Source organism: Acinonyx jubatus, chromosome D2, assembly GCF_027475565.1.
Source record: "Acinonyx jubatus isolate Ajub_Pintada_27869175 chromosome D2, VMU_Ajub_asm_v1.0, whole genome shotgun sequence".
Classification (NCBI taxonomy): Eukaryota; Metazoa; Chordata; class Mammalia; order Carnivora; family Felidae; genus Acinonyx; species Acinonyx jubatus.
Genome location: NC_069393.1, coordinates 8,598,626 through 8,617,657, shown reverse-complemented (window position 1 = coordinate 8,617,657; position 19,032 = coordinate 8,598,626). Strand labels below are relative to the sequence as shown.

At 36.4% G+C, this 19,032-nt stretch overlaps 1 protein-coding gene across 3 annotated transcripts in view; it reads right to left on the bottom strand.

The window, feature by feature from the left end:
* LOC128312561 (uncharacterized) overlaps positions 1-19,032 on the bottom strand; it is a 276,328-nt gene that overhangs the window by 126,821 nt on the left and 130,475 nt on the right. For all 3 annotated transcript variants that reach the window (XR_008292003.1, XR_008292001.1, XR_008292002.1), the window contains exon 2: positions 10,498-10,586. The gene's annotated coding sequence lies outside the window, so the exon portion shown is untranslated. The remainder of the gene's footprint in view (positions 1-10,497; positions 10,587-19,032) is intronic.

Below are 19,032 nucleotides of genomic sequence, written 5' to 3'. Positions count from 1 at the left end.
ATAAAAGTAAATACACACACCCATTCCTTTCTTTGGAATTCAATAGTCAAATCAGGACTGCTTATAAAATGCGATGAAAATCAGACACTTGGAATACAAAGAGACGATATGCTAAAATTGCCTTTAGGAACTACTCTGTAGGTAACTTTGGACTTACTGGTCTGAACTCTGTGTTCTGTGAATCTTTTCCCTTCTTGTCTTGGCCAGATAGATCTTAAAGGCAAAGCCACGTCATATACAAAGTGGTATCAGAGGATTCGAATGGTGACTACAGCAATGAACCCCTACTACATACCAAGATCTGCACCATTCCACTTAAAAAAATCTTATTGCATTGGGGTACCTGGGTGGCTCAGTCTGTTGGGCGTCTAACTTCAGCTCAGGCCATGATCTCGCAGTTCATGAGTTCGAGCCCCATGTCAGGCTCTGTGCTGACAGCTCAGAGCCTGGAGCCCACTTCAGAATCTGTCTCCCTCTCTCTCTCTCTGCCCCTCCCCTGCTTGTGCTCTCTCTCTCTGTCTCTATCTCTCAAAAATAAATAAACATTAAAAAATAAAGTTTTTGCTTAAAAAATAAACCAAAAAATTTTGTTTTAATCTTATCTCATTTAGTCTTAATAACCCTAAAATCTAAATACTATTATTCCCCCCAATGTATAGCTAAGGAAACAGAATAAGGAAGTTGAGCAGTTAGCTAAATTTCACATAGCTAGTAAATTGTGAAGCAGACGTGTGAACCATTCATCAGTTAGGATAGGTAAGTTAGGCTGCAGCAAAAAATAAACCCAAAATTTCAGTGACTTAACATGATGAAAGCGTATTTCTCTTTCATGCTGTATGTCTATCATGAGCTGATAGCAGGGGTCTGCCCAACAGTTTGTCAAGAATCCAGGCTGATGGACCATCTACCATCCCTAGTTCATCATTACTTTTCTTTTCTTATTTTAGACATAGAGAGAGATCACGAGTGTGGGAGAGGGGCAGAGGAAGAGAGAGAGAGAATCCCAATCAGGCTCCATGATCAGAGTGGGCCCCAAAGTGGGGCTCAATCCCACAACTCTGTGTTCTTGACCTGAGCCAAAATCAAGAGTCAGACATTCAACCAACTAAGCCACCCAGGCACCCCTCTAGTTCACCATTTCTTTTAAGACAACAGAAGATCTTGAAATAGTAATTAAGTGCTTCAGCATAAAATGAACAATGTCAACTAATTTCCCAGAGCTTATGACATGATCCCATGGCTAACTCCCAAAGAGGTCAGGACATGCAATTCAGAAAGCTGGAAACATCTGGGGAGGAGCAGTAGCAACCATCATAAATCATATCTATTCAGAACCTGTAGTAGTGCTCTTTCCATTATACTGGGTCAAACAAAACAATTATTCCACAAGGCATCTGGGTCTTTGACAGCATAAACATAAAATTTCCATTTGGAGTCTATAAATTTTACTATATATTATAATTTTCTGGTCTCTTTTGAATTAAACAAGAACCTCTTAATATAAAGATCTAACTGAATCAGAGAGATCATTCCATAAACATTGTTATCACCTGCATTGGGTTTTTTACTGCCATGTAATAAACTGCCACAAACTTAGTGGTCTAAAATGATACATATTACCTCACAGGTTCTGTGGGTTAGGAGTCCGAGCATAGTTTAGCCGGTCGCTGTATATAGTGTTTCACAAGACTGCAGTCAAGGTGATGGCCAGAGTGTGTTTTCATTTGGAGGCTTGACTGGGGAAGAATCTCTTTCCAACTGAATGGCATTCAGCAGGCATCGGTGGTATAGTGGCAAGCATAGCTGCCTTCCAAACTGAATGACACATTTGACAGAATCCATTTTCTTGGCAATGTATGACTGAGGGTCCTGGTTTTTTGCAGATTGTGGCCTTAAGCTCTACAGGCCACTCACAGTTTCCTGCCACATGTCCCTCAACATAGGCAGTTCAGAACATGACACCTTGCTTCTTCAATTTCATTAAGAGAGGCTCTCACAGTCTGCTCAGACAGATTCTTATCTAATGTAATAACATCATAGGAGTAAAATACCATCACCTGTACCATATAATCTTGGTTAGAATCAAGTTATAGGTTCCACGTTCATTGATAAGGAGATTTCAAATAGATATGGACACCAGAAAGCAGAAATTATCAGGGATCACATTACATATCCATCAGATCAACAAAGAGCTAAAATATGAAAACTGGTTCCTTGCATGATGTCTCATCTACCCAAGTTGTCTTTGACTTCTACTATGTAGATCTCTGTTGCTATACCTCTATTCATTATATAACTCTGTAACTCTTTATAAGCTAACCATCTCTTACTTAATAATAGCTATAAATATTCATAATTAAACCTAAAATGTCTTAGTCTTTAAAGTGCATTAGTCTTTAAAGGAGTCTCATTTTCTTTTTCTCTTTCTCTTTCTCCCAGACACTTTAATCTTTAAAGTTCTTGGGTTTTTTTTTTTTTTTGAAATAAAATCATTAGTGATATTTCTGGTCTCAGGTCCAACATGTAAAGTTCTCAGAAATTATCACTCCATGCTAAGAAAGACCTGGACAATGACTTTTCATGAGTCCATCAAAGAAATGGAGTTGCAGTGTGAATAACCACCCCAAAATCTGGAGAGACAGAGCATATAGAGAGGCTCAGTTGAGGTCACCTTACCTGGAGCAGAAGCCACTAGAGCTATTAACCAATAGGAGAACTTAAATGGTGATTTTGATAAATTGCTGGAGCAGGTGGGAACCTGTGTGTGCCCTCCTGGTAGGCACAGGTTGTGGGCCAAGGTAATGTGGGCTTTACCTTCAGAAACAATACCAGGGTCTCATGGTGAAGGTCCAAGAAGTTCATCATGGCTCTGGCGGGGGGTAAGGGGCAAGGAAAGAGTAATCCTTGAAAAACACACAGGATCCTTCTTAACAAAGGCCTACTTGTTGGGGTAAAGGACTGTGCAGAGCATTATTCTTTATTCCTCCCACTTTAGCCTCTCTGTTGCAACTAAGGAAGGAAAAGCAAAAATAAATAAATAAATAAATAAAAATATAGTCAATGGGACAACAGGGATTCAAGGAAATAGAACAGAGGTCAGTGGGGCTGGAGGGGAACACCAGAGAAACATTTATGAAGGTTACAACATGCAAGAATAGGTAATACACAGCATGATGATGCAGAGAAATGGAAACTCTAAGAAAGTATCAAAAGGAAATGGTAGAAATAACAAACATACAAACAGAAAGGAAGGATACCTTTTACAGGTTTACCAGTAGTCCTGACAAGGCCAAGGAAAGGATCAGAGAACTGCAAGATAGGTCAACAGAAATTTTTCAAACATAAATGCAAAGAGGGAAAAAGATGGGGGGCTGGGAGGGGAGAACAAAATTTCAAGACCTGTAGAATGATTTACAAATGTCTAACATAGATATGATTGAAATACCAGAGGAGAAAAAGTCTGGAAAGCAGTCTGGGAAGACAGGAATCTTAACTATAGAGGGAAAAGAATAAGAAGTTATTCAGACATCTTGTCAGAAATGATGCAAACAAGAAGAGAGTGAAATGAAACACCCCACCAACTTAGAATTCTATATCCAGGGAAATTGTTTTTAAAAACTGATGGGGAAATAAAGACTTTCTTAAATATACCAAACTGAGGGAATCCATCACCAGGAGATCTTCTTTCAATAAATGTTAAAAGTTCTTCAAGTAGAAAAAAAAAAGGATGTATGTAAGAGAGTTGGAACTACCTGAGAAAAATAGGTGTGTCAATAAGAAATAAATGAGGGTAAAATAAAAAATTTCATTTTTATTATCCTTAATATATCTAAAAGGTGCATTTCTGTTTAAAGAGATAAAAGTAACAATGTATTGGGTGGTTATAGTACATGGATAAGTGAAATGAATGACATCCATGTCACAAAGGATGTGAAGGAGGGACTGGGAATATTTTGTTACATTGTATCATCACTAAACAGAGAGCAGCACAGTGTTATTAGAATGAGTATTTATGTTAGCCGACCTATGATCATGCCAACCAGTAGGTTATTTTAAAGTATAATTGATATGCTAAGAGAAGAGATAAAACTGAATTATATAAATACTCGATTAGGCCCAGAGAAGGGAGAAGAAAACAAAACAGAAATATTCAGTTAATGGAGAAAAATTACGAACAGGGTAGATATCAATCCAACACTATCAACGCTATAGCAATGAAAATACAGGTCATTAGCCTAGATAGGAAAACAAGACTCAAATATATGTGTTCTAAAAAGACAAACTCTGAAGACTCGGATAAAAGTAAAGGGATAGAAAAAGATATACCATTCTTTCACTAAGCAAAAGAAAGCTGGAGTGGCTATGTTAGTCTTAGACAAATCATACTTCAGAACAAGAAAGATTATCCATATTAAGGAGGAGCTTTACATAAGAATAAAGTGGTCAATGCTATGAAAAGATATAACAATCTCAAGGGTTTATGTACCTAATAGCTGAATGTCAAAATACATGAGAGAAAAACCCATAGAACTGAAAGGGGAAATAGATAATCCCACTACTAGAGTTGGAGACTTCAATACCTCCTGTCAATAATTCATAGATCAAGCAGACAGAAAATCAGTAAGGATACAGAGGTCTTGAAAAAGTACTCACAGTGATTTCTAATCTAATTGATATTTATAGAATATTCTACCCAACAAGCACATTATTTTCAAGCTTGCATGCAATATTCACCAATATAGAGAAGATGGGATTCTGGGCCTGGCAACACACCTTAACCAATTAACAAAATGGAAATCATAAAAAGTATGTTCTTACTCTACAATGGAATTAGACTAGAAATCAATAATAGAAAGAGAGTGGCAAAATTCCAAAATAACTGGGGATTAAACAATATACTTCTAACACCTGGATCAAAGAATAAGTCTTAAGAGGATGATATAATATATTCAGCTAAGTGAAAATGAAAATACAAGTTAGTATTTGTGAGATGCAGCAAAACGAGTGCTTAGATGGAAATTCATACCATTAAGTACATATGTCAATAATAATTAAAATATAAAATAAAGGACGTAGCCTACATCTTAGGAAACTAAAACAGTAAGATAAAATCAAGCCTAATGAAGCAGAACAAAATAAAAAGTAGCTGAGAACTTGGAATAAGAACCTTTTAACACTGAATATGTGCTCAGACCTTCATATCATATTAGAGTTTCCACAATGACATAAAAACTAACTTATATATACTTTTAGTATTTACATATCAAATTTTGTAGCAATTTATACAAATACAGATGCCTTATATGTATGGGATCTATACATATCATGATACATACCCTATCATTGACATCTTACATTAGTATAGTACATTTTGTCACAATTAATGAATATTTTTTTAATTTTTTAACGTTTATTTATTCTTGAGAGGAGAGAGAGAGAGAGAGCAGGGGAGATGCAGAGAGAGAGGGAAACACAGAATTCAAAGCAGGCTCCAGGTTCTGAGCTGTTCAGTACAGAGCCCGATGCAGGGCTCAAACTCAGGAACTATGACATCATGACCTGAGCCCTAGTAGACGCTTAACTGACTGAGCACCCAGGCACCCCAATGAACTAATATTAATATATTATTATTACCCTCTTTCACTGGTGGTGGGAAAACAAACTGGTGCAGTCCCTCTGGAAAATAGTGTGGAGGTTCCTCAAAAAATTAAAAATAGAATTACCCTACGACCCAGCAACAGCACTACAGGGAATTTATCCAAAGGATACATGAGTGCTGATTCATAGGGGCACAAGTACCCCAATGTTTATAGCAAGGCTATCAACAATAGCCAAAGTATGGAAACAGCTCGAATGTCCACCAACTGATGAATGGTAAAAGAGCAAAACTAATGGATTGAAAACAGGAAACAATAAATCAAGTCAAGGAAACCAAAGTCTTGTTCTTTGAACAGATTGATAAAATGTACAAATCTCCAGCCAGGCTGACCAGGGGAAAGAGAAGACACAAATTATTAAAATCAGAAATGAAATTCTGAGAAGTGCATTGTAATTCTTGAGAATTGCTAATTCAGTTGAGCCTAGGATTGGGCAAAGTTTTCTTAAACGCAATAGCAAAAGCACAGGCAACAAAAAAATACATCAACTGGACTTCACCAAAATTAGAAGCTTTGTGCTTCAAAAGACACCATCAGTAAAGTGACAAAACAACCACAGAATGGGAGAAAATCTCTGCAAATCATGTATTTGACAAGAGACTTATAGCTATGATACATAATGAACACTTATCACTCAATTAAAAAAAAGACAAAGCAATTTTTTAATGTTTTATTTTATTTTTATTGTTGAGAGACAGCGTGAGCATGTCAGGAGCAGAGAGAGGAGACCCAGAATCTGAAGCAGGCTTCAGGTTCTGAGCTGTCTTCCCAGAGCCTGATGTGGGGCTTGGAACTGTCCAGGAGATCACGGCCTGAGCTGAAGTCGGACACTTACCCCACCGAGCCACCCGGGCGCTCCAAAGACAACCCATTTTTTAAATGGACATAGAATTTGAATAGAGATTTCTCTAAAGAAGGTTTTTAATTGACTAATAAGCACATGGAAAGGTATTCAACATTATTAGCCCTCAGTGAAACACAAATCAAAACCACAGTGAGATATTCCACTTCACACCCACTTAGGATGGCTAGAAGACAGCCAAGGAGATGGAGATACAGAGGTTAGTATACTGATGGTAGAAATATGCAATGATGCCCTTTGGAAAAAAAGTCTGGCTTTTCCTCAAAGGCTAACCAGAGTTACCATGTGACCCAGCAAACCTATTCCTAGTTACATACCCCCCCAAAATAAAAATAAATATAAACAAAAAAGTCTGTACATGAATATTCATAGTAGCATTGTTCATTGTAGCCAAAAAAAGTGTCAGTTGATGAATAGATAAATATAGGTGGAATATCAATATAATGGAATATCATTCAGTAATAGAAAAGGTCTGACTTTTGTTGACACTGAAATATTCTACAAGATGGATGAACCTTAAAAATACGATTCTGTGTGAAAGAAGCCAGCCACAGAGGGCCACATATATATGATTCCATTTACATGAAATGTTCAGAATAGTCAAATCTATAGAGACAGAGATGGTTTCGTGGTTTTGTAAGGCTGGGAGTGATGAGAAGATATGGGGACAGGGAGTGATGGTCAAGGTGCACAGGTTTCTTATTGAGGCTGAAAATGTTGCAAAACTGAGTATGGCAATGGATGCACAATTGTAGGAATACACCAAAAGCCATGGAATTGTACACTTCCAATGGGTAAACTGGATGCTGTATGAATTACATCTCAGTAAACGATGTTTGGAAAAAAGCAGCGTCCTAACAAAAGTGCCCAGTGAAGTGCTTAGAACAGTGCCTGAAACAAAGTTAAATGCTATGCATATTTGCTAAATAAATAATCCTGTATACATACCACTTTAAAAAAAAGAAAAAGAAAAACATCACAGAGTCTCTGGACTTGGACTTCAGAGGGAGGTAGTTTGTCTTCTTCATCTGACAAGTGGGGGCATTCAGCCCTCCGATTTGGGAACTGAAGCAATTTTCGTTTTCTCATATCAGGAATTGAAATATTTTCAAGAACTAGACCTCTACTCTTCCTGATTTCTATTCCAGGGCTCTTTGCTCTGGACTGGACAGCACAATTTTTTTTTGGGGGGGGGGGAGGGCTTATTTTCAATCCACTACCCATATTACGGCCAGGCTGATATAGAAGGTAAGTTTTTGGTTTATCTTCAGGATTCATCTATGAAACACAGTTGTACATGGATTGGTACACTCAACTACATTCAGAGCTGCACCAAATATGATGTGGAAATATTTGTTAAATTTTTGTTTACTAGAGCCCTTTTAAGTATGCAATGATTTATGCTGGAGAGTATTGAAATGATATTGTTTAACGATAATTTTATGGATCTAAGTTGTTCCGTTTTGAAGTGTGGCTGAGTAGCAATTGAAATCTGAATTTCAAGTAGCCACCTATCACAAAAACTATTTTGACTGAGCTTACAAATTGCAGCATGTGTCTAAAATGATGTTCTAGTTATTTCCTTCTTACTATAACAATCCTGTGGTTTCTAGATATTGAAGTCATGACGCATAATGATAAAGACCTTAGAAGACAGAAGGGGATAAATGTGAAACCTCATGTTTTTTAATATTGTCTTTATTAGCCAAAAGAAGCTGTTTGATGAAAAGGATTGAAATGGCTTCAGCTTTGAGATGTCAAACTGAGAAAGGTTTTCTTTTCTCTCTTTTTTTTCACCGAAAATGTGACTTTATATTAATTATCTTATGGATTGTCTTAATTAGATCTCAAATGAGACATTCTGGTGCGTTTTTACAAATACTGCTAATTACAGTCTTTATGTGGTCTACTCTAATCTTAAAAATTAGTGGAAAATATTATAATAAATAATAAATACTACTGCTTTCTTAATCACTATGGCTGAAATTTAGGCACAGTGATAATTCTGAAATAGTATAATTAAAGTTTAAGATTGGTTAATGAATATACTGGCTTTTTTTCTCTAGCAGTAATATCTATCCCACTGAAGCAACAATAATGAGTCATGGCTGCAGCTGACATTTACAGAAGTTATCTATCTATTCTGCTCACAAACAGGAATATGTCAGAATTATGCTAGAAAAGGAGGACTTACGCACATATTCTCATCTCTGTTAAGTTGCTGTGCATTTTTCCTTGAAGAAAAAATTTATATTTTACAGTCCTTATATCACAAAACTCCTTCACCTATTAAAATTTTTTCTATCTTGTATCTTTACATTTTTATGTTTTATGTAATTTACCTGTAATGACTCACTGAGGCTAACGAATCTGAAGATCTTTTGTAACTTTAAACTTAGAAAAATTCATAAACAATAAATAATTAATTTGAACTGTAATGCTCCCTAGCAAATATAGCACTTTATAACTAGATAATATTTCTTTGTGTAGAAGTGTGGAACTCTTTAGACTGTCTGGAAATGTGCTTTTCGTAGGAAAAGCTTACTTACTAACTAGCTATGTGACCTTAGGTGAACCCCTCCACAGACAATACCATTCACTGCAAGACAGACTTTCTAAAGATAAGGGAAGCGTACTCAGCAAGCCAAAATCCACCTCGGTGACTCTGTGGTTCTAGAAGCGTGTTCAAAATCTTAGGTTAGTTAGCAGTGGACTGAAAGCAGTGAGGATTTCAAAGGAAAAAACCAAACCACAAACCTTGTATTTGAAGTCTGCTTGTGACTTTTAGCAGCTGCTGGTCTTCTGGGTCAATTACAGAATTCTTTTGAAATCCAGTTTCCTTGCATAAAAAATAATGCTAATGCCCAAGTAATAGCATCTCTTCAAGTTGATGAGAGTTTTTTTAAGTTTTTTGTTTTGTTTTTTTACTTTTATTCATTTTTGAGGGACAGAGAGAGAGCGCGAGCAAGGGAGGGGAGAGAGAGAGGGAGACAGAATCCAAAGCAGGCTCCAGGCTCCGAGCTGCCAGCACAGAGCCACAGAGCCAGGTGCAGGGCTCACACCCACAAACTGTGAGATCATGACCTGAGCGGAAGTCAAACGCTTAACCACTTAACCGAATGAGCCACCCAGGCGCCTCAATGATTATTTTATAAAGCAGTATTCTGCCTCTCTGCCAGCCCCTTGGGTCACTCCTCTGCATAGCTGGCTGATGGCATAGTCTGCCTATCCTGCTAAAGGATAAACTGCCTCCCCCAACCCCAGCCCCAAGAAGTGCAGTCAGAGGCTCCCCACTCTCCCTCTCATTCCAGAGATGTTATTTACACCCATGGTTTCATAACCTATAAATAGTTGAAAATCTGAAATCCAGCACTGAACATTGAAGTCAGGGGGTGCATGACAATATATATATATATATATATATATATATATAAATTCTAATAACAATAAAAGACATCATGTAATTAGTGAAATAAATGAAAAAATGAATACCCATAAAGTTTTAACAGAGAGAAGGATAATATGTAGTAAGAGACCCTCCATCATTCTTGCTTCCCGCTGTATGAGATACTCCTTTGACAAAATGTTCTGTGATCAAATTAGTTTCATAAACGTCCCATATTGTATTCTCCTACATTGACATCAGAAAACCAAAGGCTCTAAGGAACACTCCAATGTAGAAATGCCAGCTTTGTTCAACTAGAATTTCAAAAATTATTTGGTGACTGAAATTATTAATATGTAGTATCTATTAATATATTGCACCATATAGCTTAGGAAATGTTGTCAAGACCTGTTCTTTTTAAAAACTTTGATTTACACCTGAAAAAGTCAATGGATTTAAATACCATTGTTCATATCATCCAGTCTAAGGGAAGCACAGTTGGAACTCCCATTGCTCATAAAGTAGACTGTAAATTCAGCGGATAATTTGATCTGAATTCTCTGCTCCCATTTGGAAGAAATACCAGCTCATACCTTGCAATGAATGAAGATTGCAATATTTCTTCTGTAATATATCACTGAAGAATATCATCATCTTTTTGGAACTGGGCTTTTCCCATAATCTGTATAATAAAGGGCGATAAAAAATATATACTGAATTTTAATGGATTTTTTTCACATGGTAGAACCATAGATACCAGTCTCCCTTTTTCATGACTAATACACACTTGAATGTGTGTATTCTTACCAAACACAAATACAAATATTCTTTATATAAATGTAACTATCTGTATGGTTGAATTGTATCTTCCAAAATTCATATGCTAAGGTCCTAACCTCCTTCATATGTGACTATATTTGGAGAAAGGGTATTTTTTTTTTCATTTAATCCTTTTTTTTTCAGTTTTGATTGATTGATTGCATGTGTGTGTGTGTGTGTGTGTGTGTGAGACAGAGAGAGAGAGAGAGAGAGAGAGATAGAGAGACTGCAAGTGGGGTAGGGAGAGAGAGAGAGGGAGACAGAGAATCCCAAGCAGGCTCTGCCGATGCAGGGCTTGAACTCATGAACGGTGAGATCATGGCCTGAGCTGAAGTCAGGTGCTTAACCGACTGAGCCACCCAGGTGCCCCTGGAGAGAGGGTAGTTAAACAGGTAATTAAGGTTAAATGAAGTCATGAAGGTGGACCCTAATCCAATATGACTAATGTCTTCATAAGAACAGCAGATGAGGACACAGATCCATAGAGAGAAGACCGTGTGAAGACACAGGGAGAGGGCCATCATTTACATACCAAGGAAAAAGACCTCGGAAGAAACAAACCCTGCTGACTTGGAGCCTCCAGAATTGTGAAAAAAAGGACTTTTTGTTAAGCCGTACAGTCTGGTATTTGTCAGGGTAGCCAGCACAGACTAATATGCCATCCGTGTAAAAATGATACTTGACTAGATGAAAGTTAACATAGAACTGAATTTCAACTGGAAAATTGAAATGGAAATTGAAAAAGTTATACACCTGTATCAGTGAAAGATTAAAACACAGAGAGCACAATGGTACCACCACAGTGACCCCATTATCCTTGGCACCCAGCTTCAGTCTGAAGAGGAACCCATGCAGTATCAGCTCTAGCATTTTAGACTTTTTTTCAAACCTTTGCGTTGTGCATAACTGGGCATCTTGGAATCATCTTAGACTATGGGAGAAAGTTATTTCTAGTAAGATCACAGAAAACAAATTCGTTGACATTTATTTCATAACTGCCATTTAAATTTGTACCATTTTGAAAGACTAATATTAACTTAGATCAAAACAATGGAAATATCTGTTTCCAATTATGTCTAAAAGTGGTGAAATAAATCTCAAATGACAATACAGTACACTTAGGGAAAATTTAATAATCTATGTATTTGACATTTTTTTAAGTAGGCTTCGCACCCAGCGTGGAGCCCAATGTGGGGGGTTTGAACTCACAATCGTGAGGTCAAGACCTGAACTGAGATCAAAAGTCAGATGCTTTCTGACTGAGCTACCCAGGCACCCCAATGTATTTCACATTTAATGCCATAATTAGCCACAAGACAATTGAAACATGACTTAATTGATAATATTGAACATACCCATAACTTTTCGAGAATATGTCTTTTAGAGTCAAGGTAGACCTCTCTGTCCAGAGTTTAATTTCAGATCAATAGGTTATAAAGCTTCCTCTATCCAGACTTCAGTTTTTTCATCTTTATATTTTGATAATCATATTCTCATTATATAATAAATTACATATGGTTTCAAAGTCTTAATGTTTATGACATTACATGTTTATATTATACAGCGCAGTTAAAAATTATGTTTAGATTTTAATTGTAATTCCTTATGTTGTCTTTATAAAACTCAGAAAGCTTCTGTACTGTTTCTCTGGAGCCACTCTGCCACAAGCTGGAGAGCTAGAAAGTACAGATGTTTATTCTCTCACCATTCTGAATGCCCTAAGTTCAAAATCAAGGTGTCAGCAGGACTACACTTCCTCTGAAGTCTCTAAGAAAGAATCTGTCTCTTCCAGCTACTGGTGGCTGTCTGTATTCCTTGACTAGTGGCCACATCACCCCAATCGCTGGCTTTGTGGTTACATTGCCTCTTCTGTGTTCCCTCTTTTTGCCTCTCTCTTAGGAGGACGTGTGGGTTTGCATTTCTAGTCCACCTGGATAACGCAGGATAATCTCATCATTTTAGGATCCTTAACATGATCACATCTGCAAAGACTCTTTTTTCAAATAAAGCAACAGTTCCATAACCCAGGGATCATGACTTGATATATTAGGGTGGCTCTTACTCAACCTATCACACCTTCTTTCCCTTAAAAAATATAATGATATCCCTGTATTAATTATTATTCAAAACTAATATGTATTATTTGTATTAGATAGAATGTGCTAAATTCTACATTTTTATTGATTGGTTTGTAAGCAAATTTTTTCACCTAATGTATACTTTTCTGACTTACTGAGACACTGATGTATAATTTCCCTTTGTTTAGTGTATTTGTTACATTTTCCCTAAACTCTACAGGTTAGATAAATGGGAAGGTTGTAATTGTTCCTATATTTCTCTTGATCTCTTCTCCTCCTAAGTCCTTCACAGATGCTAAATATTCCCACTCATTTTCAAACCTTCTCACACCACGATAAGCATCTGTCTGTTTTTGTAGAAAACATCCACATAAATGAGGTTTAGTGAAGGTCAAACCTTGTTAAACAGATACTACAACAGTGAACATCTCTAATTAGTGAAAAGATTATCAACAGTCCATTGCTGATCGGATTTCAAGAAGTTCCTAACACGACAAATATTGTACGACACAGATAATGTGCAAACTACTCCATGCATATTATAATGAGATTTGACCTGTAATTTAATGATATTTGATGCTTTCGATCCTTCCCTGACCCTTCATCCTCTATTGAATTTAATACCAAGTTTCTGTCTCATCTCATAAATATTTTCTCAGATTTTGCTGCATGTGGCAAGAAGGCAGAAGATTCATGAACAGATTAGGACTTTAAACTTGAATCTGAAGGAGAGTGGGGCAAAGATGAATCATCTTAGATGCAGTTCCTGCTCTCAAGTCTGCTGTTTGAGAAGTGATACGGTTAGTCACCCACACAGTCATACTATAAAGCAATCAGGGATAATTGATACCATAAATCTGAAAACAAAACACAGAAGAATAGGCAACAAATTCGGACTGAAAAGATTGGGGGGGATTTAATGAAGACTTGCCATCTCTTCTCCATTTATTAAATGCTTTCCACTCTTCTTTCAAGTATATCAAGTATTAAGTATATCACCCCCCTGGGAAGACTGTTCCCATGTCTTCCATGACAACCAATTGATATCATTGAGGCACTCGTTTTGCAAATAATTTTATAAGTAATGTATTCCAGTTAGCATATGGCACATTGTATTTTACTTATTATTGTGTATGCCATTTTTGTTTTTGTCTTTGTGTTACCCTGGGGTTTTAAGATCCTTGAAAAGAGATTCTATTCGTTTCCAAATTATCTATGCTAGCACACTCCATGGTCGATGAAGAACTAAGTGCACGTTTTTTGAATAAAGCACTAAAGAAATCCTGAAATGTCCACTTTTGTCCATGAAATTAGTAAAATTTGTCAGAATATTTTTCCCACTGATTTAAACTCATAACCCAGGAAAACAAAAATGAAACAGCTATTTAGAAGGGACGCAAAGGACATGATTTTTGCCACCATCTCAGGTCACCTGGAAGATGTTTCTGCAACACAGTGCAGAGAAAGAGACCCTAGAGAAACATGGAGGTCTCTGTGACTTGAGAAGACAAGGATTATTGTTCCAGAAGACAAAAGTGACCAGGGAAATGAAGGCATAAATGAACACATATTTAGCAGATGAGAAAAATAAGCTTAGAGAATCTAAGTGACTTGCTCAAGTAAACATACTTCTATTACCTTAAACAAATTAAAATACATGAACTTCATCAACACATTGAGGTCATTTTTTTTAACTGCCTTCCTGCAAACCAGGACAAATAAATTCAGAGAGGATATAAGCTCCCCAAATGTACAAGGACAGTAAGAGAACAGAACAAGCATTTAAACCCAGATATTCTGTTACCAAGTTTATCCTCTGAAGCTAAAGGCAATTTGACCTCTCCTATCTCTTCGTATGACTAATCCCTAAATACTTGAACACAAATTATCCTCTCAACTTCTCCAGACAAAATGCCCTCAATTACTTTCATCACATTAACTTTTTAAATAGCTACATCACAATTCTAAATATTCTCAGGTTATCGGTGAACAAATACTGTTAACTGTTTTTTACATATTGACTCAAGAAAATAAGCTCAAATGGTCAGCTACGTATGTATACGATGAAAGAAACTTAGCTTACTGACCAATGTCAGTGTGAGAATAAGGCTTACTGTCAGTAACTGATTGTTTACTATTAGTTCAATCTGAAGCAATTCTGATGCCTGACTCCTAAAAATACCTGCTATAACCTTCAACAGTATTATAGGAAGAGAGCACAGTCTCCAATTTGGAAGTAACAATCCCACTTCCTCCAATAACAATGTTGTACCATGTTCATTTCTAGATAACACATAGAGAAACTGAAGTATGTACACAAATGAGTACACACAAATTAAGATACTTAACCTGAAAAATGAAAAATATGGAGAACATTAAGTGTTAATATTTAATATTTAAAAGTCCTCCTACAGAGAAAGGACCAAGCTTATTTTGCATAGCTCCTTCAGATAGATACATGTTTAGAATTGTGAGAATTTGGGGTGAACACAAAGAATAGCATCCTAACAAAGTAGTAAAAATTAGTTTCCAATTGCTACTGGAAATATCAGAACAGAAGCTCTGTGATTTTTTCAGAAATGTAATGTAGAGAACATGTAGGCACTCTGATCCAGGTTTCCTTGAGCTAGCCCCAAACTTCCAGACGTCCATGGGCCCAGTGAGTAACAGATGTGAGCCACGGCCACAGCGTATCCTTAAGATAATGAGATGGGTCTCTCTTCTCTGTTTCAAATATGCCTACTTTCTTAGTCCTGGCTCTATTTCCTATTGAAAAATGGCTCCTGTCCTTTCTGTTTGTTATTGATATTTGAATTCTCAGAATCTGATTTCTCTTTCTCCTTATAAGTGTTCTAACTTGGAGTTAGTCCCACTGGGAGTTCGTCTTTCCTCTTTGGAAACTCCCTATTCAACTATGATGCAGTCTAAGGAGCTAAACCAAAAATGGGGTTGTATTGTCAGTACTGCATGGCAGATTGATTAAGATAACCTACAAAGTCCCCAGTTACGCTAAGATCCATCATTCTATTAATATTCCCTGAAATTTCATCAATATAGCCTTCAAATTCTTAAATGATACCAGTAATTAATTGAAACGGTTTTACTTACATATCACAAAACAACAATTTTGGTTATCGTTTTTACAAATTAAAATTTCAGTAAACATGCTTATCAATCAAATTCATCTTTTCTCATCAATGAAATCATTGCCTTGATTTCTGTTGTTCCAGTGGGAACTGGAATAGCTCTGGCTCCCAACTGAGAAATTATTTTATCTTACTTTGATCTCTCCTCACCCTCTTCTCCCTCCTCCTTACCCTCCTTCTTCATACGTAGATTTGTCTGTTTCTTTTGCTCCCCACAGTTTCAACTTTATCCTGAATTTAAAATAATCATGTCCATTAGTATATGTCATCTTCCTGTACGTGACTGAAACTTTCACTGAGATTAATAAGGAACATGAATTCTTCATTATCTCTTCGTAGTACATATTTCTGTAGAGTTGTCACCCTTACGCCAAGTTTTCTATAAGGTTTAGCAAATTTAGTGGGAATATCACTCTTCACTAATGTAACAAAAGCAAACATCAAGACAAAAAGTCTTGATGACTTTTTAACAATTCTGTAAGAATTTTCTTCTAAATTTTTCAAAAATATAGTTCAGAATGTTGTTTATATATCATCTTTTTCAATGTTTCCACAGCTTATTGATCCTGTTAAATCAGTAATAACATGAGGTGGTAAAGAAATGACTAGTTCTTCAAAAACTGGAAAGGAAACAAATGCTATCTAGAAATGTTCTTTTATGTAATTTTTTTCTTTAAGTATTTAACACAATGTATAAATCCATGAAAACCTTCAAATGATCTAGAGTCGATCCATACTGATTTTTTAATAGTAAATTAGAAAAGATAAACCATAAAAAGTTTTGAAAGACTTAAGGTTTAATGATTTTCTGATAATTTCAACAATACAAAAAATATATATAAGTTTTGGATGCCTTGTTACAGGTGGTTCCTGTGACTTATAATTTTTAAATTTATTTTGATTCTATCCTGATTTCCCTGTTATGAAAGTAAACTTTAGACACATTTGATCTATAGTTTGAAATTCTACTTCAATTGAGATTAACCAACTTTAACTTATTTTTAGCACAGGTAGATCGGTGGGCAATTTTTTAACTCATTAGGGCTCAGTAAGTTGCTTTTTCTCTTAACGCCTAAACACCCATATTTTGTGTAAAAATGGAAAATGTCTGAAAAATCTTCAATGGAAGGCCAAGCTCATTCATTGACTATGTTTCTACTGATGACAGTTCCAGAGCATTCGTGTGTGTGTGTGTGTGTGTGTGTGTGTGTGTGTGTCTGAAAATTGAACCTCTAATATGATGTTTACAAATTTAGGCTTCAGTTCCCATGGCATAGAGACAAAATCAGAGAAAATTGTAAAGAAATCTTAGAATCCTGAATTTTCTACATGAATATCTACAAGAACAAACATGATGATAAGGATCAGGAACAACATAATTGCTTCATACATTTCACAAAGTGGAAATCTTCTAGTATGGGGATAACAAACTTTCTGTTAATGGTCAAATACTAAATACCTTTAGCTTCGAGGTTGAGAAGGTCTCTGTCACAACAATTCAACTCTAGTGTTTTAGTACAAGGGTAGCCATAGACAATAAGTGAGTAAATGGTCACGGATGTGTTCCAATAAAACTTTATTTGCACGAACAGGCAGTGGGCTAAGTTTTTTTTTAAGGTCCATTTTTGCCAGCATCTGCTTTAGGGCATAGTCTTCTAATCACAAGTTTCAGTGTGAGGTAGGTACCAGCCCTTACACTTTAGAGAGAGGCACACAGCATCAATTAATCCAGAGAGTAGCTTCAGTGAAGAAGTGTTAAGAGTTTTCTACTGTAGTTATAGTATCACAGCTTCATGCATACTACCAGAAAAAATGACCTTGATTTTGAAAGTATAAGTTTAAATAAAATGTCATTCATACTCTTTTTTCAGTATGAGATATTTGACCCATATTTTGTCTTTGGCCCATATTTTAATAAAATTAAGCAAATGACTCACAAAACAGTATTGAATTTATACTTTATTTTTAATGTAGATTTTAAAATATAAAAGGAGAAGTTTAGTTTGCCTTAGGCATAAGGGGTAAAGTTTAAGAAATGTCCTTTCAAAACATTTGTAAGAAGGAAGCTGGGCTGTGATGCAGCATTGATTTTATGATGTATCAGTCATCAGTTCATTAGAAATGGTACTTAATCTTTAGGATGTGAGTCATCTCAGACCCACAGCCTCCAGAAGTTTTTCATAGAGGCATACGATATAAGGAAGCCATTAGCTGAGGGACAATAACTCCAAAATGACGCATATATGTTATTGGCAGCCTCTAGATTGCCACCCTTTGGCAAAGCCCTCTCACATTTCCGGTGCCCTCTATATCTGATAAACTTTCCATGCTGAGGAAGGCCTTATCTAACCCAGATTTATTTAATGCCCTTGGGTTCCAACTTGGCCCTCAACACCACAGCTTGCTGTTCGAGTTTCCTCTCTTTCTCAAAGAACATCCCACATTAGCTTGCTGGCCATATTCCCACAAAAATTTACCTGAAGAGGGTCTGAACTACAACCAAAAGTGCTGAAATTTTCAGAATTCAGTATTGCTTTCATAAGGGCAAAACTCTAGGGGCGCCTGGGTGGTTCAGTCGGTCAAGCATCCGACTTCGGCTCAGGTCACTATCTCATGGTTCCTGAGTTAAAGCCCCAGATCGGGCTCTGTGCTAACAGTTCAGAGCCTGGAGCCTTTCAGAGTCTGTGTCTGCCTCTCTATCTGCCCTCTCCCCCTCACACTCTGTCTGTGTGTGTCTCTCTCTCTCAAAAATAAATAAATAAATAAATATTTTAAAAATCTTAAGGGCAAAACTCTAGGTCAATGGTTAGGGTTATTCATTCAAAACATACACATTTATTCACAACTAGGTGTCAGGGCCTTTTTAGGTGCTAAGGGATCAATTTAGTACCTTCCTTCACAATGCATAGTTAAGATGTATGTGTGTGTATGTGTGTATACAATAAATATGTAAATCAATTATTGCAGGAAAATTAAATTATTACAGCATAAAATTGTGCCATGCACAGGTACAATGAATATGCAAAGAAACAAATCATTACTATCCTGTCATGGATCAGGCAGAGAGGTTAGTTCTGAGGACTTA